Below are 6000 nucleotides of genomic sequence, written 5' to 3'. Positions count from 1 at the left end.
TCAGCGAATAATAAGATGAATTACTCAGAATTTGCATATAGTTTATTTTTTTAGTAAAAAAAATCTTCACATTTTATATTATTCATTTTTTTAAGAAATATGAAATTTTCGATCAAATAAAAAGATTTTTAGTTCAACATTTCTAATAAAAGTTTTATATTTCTTAAACCATCAGAAAATAAACATTTTTCTTAAATATTTCAGATTTTCAGGAAATTCACGTAATTTGTTTATTTTTATTTAAAATTTGAAATTTAATTTGAAACCTATTTTTTTTCTTAAAATTTAACAGGTTAAAACTTAATTCATATTCTTCATTAACTTTGTTTTCTTCTATGTGCAAGAAGCTTAACAGCTACATAATTAATCAAAAGTAGAAGGAAATCAAATGAAGGAAAGCGAGTAAAGAAAAAAGGACAAAAAAAAATTGGAAAGATACAAACAGATTGTGTTTTTCATCTATTTTCTCCTCAATTAAGGAGCGATAACTAATTAAGATTAATGTTGCATAAACTGCCTTGTTATTGCCGGAGCAAACTTTATACGGTCCTCCTCTTCCAAGTTCAGAAACAATGAGTCCTTGAAAACATTCATAGTTTTATAAATGATTTTATAACCAAAGACACAAAAAAAAATACAATTTGCATTAGAAAATAAGAGGATTTTTGCAGATTTTGCATATTTAAAGTAAATTAGTATAAAATTGGTACAAAAAATGAAAATTACAAATATTTCTTAAGAACTGAAAATCATTTTCATATTTTGATGGTTTTTATAAGGAATTTAGAAAAATAATTTAAAAAAAATAGTAGAAATCAGATGTCTCTTCTTTTTTTCTCTATCTGTGTATTGTAATGTAATATTAATTGAATGGAGTGAATGGAGTGAATGGAGCGTGTTGAATACTAGACAGATGCACCAGATATCAATTCCCTGCACAAAGACTAGTTACATGCATTGAAGACCGGGATTGTTGGATGGACCGGACCGACTGACCGAAGCGCGTATAAAATCCGCACTGACAGGCATATTCCGATTCATAACCAAATTTGGGGTATTGTTCAAGGAAAGCTCTGCCTACGTCCATAGGTAATGTGTATGTGCATATCAACAACTAAGAGCTAATGTCCGTTGTTCGCAATTCCTTTTTGTTGCTGCTTAATACATGCATATTGATAAGGACTCCAGTTGATCCAGTGTTGGATTTAGTACTGATTTACAACTCATAATATAATTCTTAGAATATTCATTGTTTCCTCGTAGTCTATTAATAAAAAATAAAGTTCATGTAACTGAGTTTTGATAAAAAAACAATCCAATTTTGGATTTACTATTGATCTCCTGTAGAATATACATCTCAAAATATACTATATTCAAATGTTTAGTTCATAATTAGGATCTTAATGTATGGTTCTAATACTTTCTATAAAATTTAATGGAAGGATTATCTAGTTCATCGTATTAAACTTTGGTCATAATTCTTTCTACAAAATTTAAACACATTTGTAGTTTCTTATTAATAAAATAGTTTATACAATTAAAACTTTTGTCCTAAACCTTTCTACAAAATTTAATCGTAGGACAATGATTCAATCGTTAAGTTTAGTAATCATTTCCAACTGAATGTCTGCAAACTGCAACTCTTAGTAACTTTGTATCCTATTGGACTTTAAGCATAATACTTCCTACAAAATTTGATTGCAATATGATCAATCTAGTGCTAAATTTAGAATTAATTTCCAACTTAATTCCTGCAAACTAGTCATCAAGGCTTTGACCTTGTAAGTTTATATCTACAAACCAATTAAACATTTTTAGAATATACATCTTGTAGATTCTTAGTGGCCATATTTTTACTCCTATACTCATCGGATCAATCGACTGTTATGCTTTCTCTTTCCAGTTAAATGTAGCTTCTCAATGATATGATGTAACTCCTTTTATCATGATATTTATATCAGTCTGTACTTGTAGAATGAATCCAATCTTAAATTTAGTACTAAATTGCAGCTGTTTCCAGCAGCTTTGGTTATAATACTTATATCATACTTTACTGGCAAGATCAATCCACTGTTAAATTTAGTATTGATTTCCAACTCAATTCCTACAAAAAAATTCCTACATTTTTAGAATATAAGTCTTTACTTGTAGATTCTTAGTGGCCATATGTTTATACCTTTGGTTATAACACTTTATATAACTATACTTATCAGTTCAAGCGACTGTTAGGCTAAGTACTTATTACAACTCTTTCCTGCAAAATGTAACTTCTCAGTGATATGATTGTAACTCCTCTGGCCATGATATTTATATCAAACTGTACTTGTAGGATGAATCCAATCTTAAATTTAGTACTAAATTGCAACTTTTTCTTCATTCTTGTAGCTTTTTACTAACAAAGATAGTTAAAGCTTTGGTCATAATACATATATCATACTTTACTGGCAGGATCAATCCACTGTTAGATTTAGTATTGATTTCCAACTCAATTCCTACAAAAAAGTCAATTTAGCTTTGACCTTGTAAGGTTATATTTACAAACCAATTAAACATTTTTAGAATATACGTCTTTACTTGTAGAATATTAGTGGCCATATGTTTACTCCTTTGGTTATAACACTTGTTATAACTATACTTATCGAATCAATCGACTGTTAGGTTTAGTACTTATAAAAACTTTTTCCTGCTAAATGTAACTTCTCAGTGATATGATTGTAACTCCTTGGGCCATGATATTTATATCAAACTGTACTTGTAGGATGAATAAAATCTTAAATTTAGTACTAAATTGCAACTTTTTCCTGCAAAATATATTTTATTCTTGTAGCTTCTTACTAACAAGATAGTTAAAACTTTGGTCATAATACTTATATCATACTTTAATGGCAAGATCAATCCAGTGTTATATTTAGTACTGATATAAAACACAATTCATACAAAATATGCATCTCCATGTAATATTTACATCCTTATTGCACCTTGATAACAAAATGGTTAATCTAAATGAAGTTTATATTATAATTCTTTCAATATTATATTTAATACTGATTTTCAACTCTGTTCCTGCAGAATTCATTGTGGCTTCTTCGTTATAAGATTGTTGATATTTTGATCATAATACCACTATTAAACTTTAGCCGCAGGATCGGTAAAGTGAATTTGGAAAATTCGAAGGATTTCGTTTGCTAAGGCCGGGCCTGGGTGGCGCCATCACTCGGATCAGTCGGCTTTATTATTACTGGTGGGGTTGTTCTATACCAATAACCTTCCATTGTGAACGCGTCCATGCAACGGAATGTTTAGGGCAATTCCGGCGGAAAATATTGGGCTCTGAACCCCACATGCATACATAATTATAATTCCCTACTATATGCATATATTACATACTCACACATACAATAATATAGCATATATACATACACTCACAAATATAGATATTTTCCACCCTTTTCGCTTGGCACCCCGCACGTTTTTGCTGGGCTCATTGCGATGCTTTTCGCGAATTGCGAGTAATTCGATTAAAACTCGGAAAATTTTATTTGCGAAAACATAATGCACACGCATTTCGTATTTGGTTAAAAACAAATTCGTTTATCCGGCAGAACTGTCACGTAATATTTCTTCGCACGTGCCCCTGTCTACCTACTAAAGAATCTCTTTGGATAATGCAACCCAATAATGTATTTTCCTTGTATATATCTTTATTTTCAACTCAGTAATCCAATCAATTGATTAGAAAGACATAATATTAATTTATTATACAAGATTATATAACAATGAACAGAAAAAAAACTTGACACAGGATGACAGTTGTCATTTCCAGACACACTAAAAACTGATTGAAACCCACTTGAACTCAAAACTAGTAAGAAATTGTATAAAATAGTAAATATGGTAAGGTTCCAACCTATAGATTTCTATAGTTTTACGATCAAAAAGTTACATAACTTGGATAAACTATAACTCATTTAATACAGTTTACATTTTCTTCCCAATGGATCCAAATTATCCAATAAACTTTTCTGTTATGAAATTTTACGCAAAATTTTATATGTCAATGTTTTTGTTTAATAATCTGTCATAAAAGAAACGTTACTATTTTGTCAATACATTGATTTAAAATTTTAACATCATCTTACCATATTTTGACAAAACTCATTCAATCGTCTTGGCAACTACTAAATAAAAGCTCAATGAAATAAAATTATCTAATAAAATAGTAATGGATCTTTTATGACACCAAATATACGCTATTAAATGCACATGGAATTGCATGTTTTTCGGTTTATTATTGTGTAAGGTGTCATAAAACTAGAAAATACATTTTGTAATTTTTATATAATTCATTAAAACTTAATTTATCGAATTTAGCCAACAAAGTAGTAACATTATTACATAATTTATTTTATTATTAAAAAAATGCTATAAATTTGAGACTTTTATTGTGTAAAATTTATTGAAAATATTAACAAAAAAGTAATAATCTTTATTGTCAAAACAAAAAATACCTTTAATAAGTTAAATTCACAAAAACATCAATAATTATTTGGGAAATTACTTAATGTAATGATTAGAAAGTTTTTATAGTGTAAATCTATAGTAAATCAAAAAATAAGTAATAAATAGGTATGGGACTTTGGGGAAGTCTAAACGTTCTTCTGTAAAGAGAAGCTGTAATGCTCTTTGAACTGGTGTAAAGATTAAGCAGTTTGTACTCTGTGAATAAATAATTTTGCAATGGTTAGTTGAAACGACTGCAGAAAGCTAACTGAAAGTAGGTGCTGTAAAAATAATCTCTGCTTAGTTTAGAAGGTAACTTTTAGTAGGCAATAACTTGTCAGGAAAATCAGTTGGGAGAGCTAGTTAAGTGTAGGGCAAAAAGGCTCTTCCTCGAAACCACAGAGTGTAGGATAGATTTATTTTATATTTAAGAGCGGTCCATTCCGTCGAACGGTCCCAAGAGTATTGTAAAAATTGTTAATGCACCGTACGACAAAACCGAGAGACCAGTTAAAGGGTTAAACTTTCATTGGGCCAGGAGGGACCGGAAACGGAAGTGGAAACGGAACTTGCCGTGGAAGGAAGGTAAAGGGAACGATGAGAGAAAGAGAGTAGGGAAAAAAAGTAAAGCCGGAATGAAATACGTGTTTGGCAAGTCTCATCCTCGCCTTGAAAAATCCTGATTGCCTTATAGCAGGTCCTGCATATTCTTCCCCAGCGGATTTTCCTTACCCGAAAGCTCTTCGTATCACGTATGAAGTAACGTGCGGCGGTCGCCCCCCGGGGCGGGGGCGCAAGCTTTGCTGCCTCCCCTGCCAACTCCGCCGCCCCTTGCGCCTCGTAAGCCGATCTTGCCGCTACATATGAATACATAGATCTGATTTGAATAAAATATTATATACAGTGCCGTATTTATGCTATTGCTTGAAGTTTTTCAGGCAAGAAATTTTTAGGACAAATTTATAGACAAGAAATCTTAAACAATAAAAAAAATGTAATGTATTTAAATACCAGTAAAATTTCGATTATGTTAACTTTTATTTAATTTTAAGACAAATTATGTTTTTTCGTATATTTTTAGTTTATATGAAAGAACTAAAATTAAAAAAAATATGTAAAATTGAGATTTTTCATATAAATTCTCAGTATAAATGAAATAATCTTATCCCATACTGAAAAATAAGAAAAACTAAAAAACAAATGAAAACAAGGAATTTTTAATTGGAGTTTATTTTTCTAAAAAAAAATAATTTGTAAAAATTACAAATAAAAATCTAATCAAGTCTAATTTTCCACAATTTCAAATAACTAAAATACAAAAAATCATGTTCGTAGTTATCACAAATTATTACTAATATTGAAATTTTTCGAATGTATCAAAATTTAATATTTTCAAGTACTTTTCTGGAATATTTGAAAAAGCCAACAAAAATATTTCAATAATTTTAAACCCAATTGTGCTTTTATATGAATATGACAAATCCTAATATGTATCATTGA

Source organism: Nicrophorus vespilloides, unplaced genomic scaffold, assembly GCF_001412225.1.
Source record: "Nicrophorus vespilloides isolate i.1.1-1 unplaced genomic scaffold, Nicve_v1.0, whole genome shotgun sequence".
Lineage (NCBI taxonomy): Eukaryota > Metazoa > Arthropoda > Insecta > Coleoptera > Silphidae > Nicrophorus > Nicrophorus vespilloides.
Note: the sequence above shows the minus strand (reverse complement) of the source record.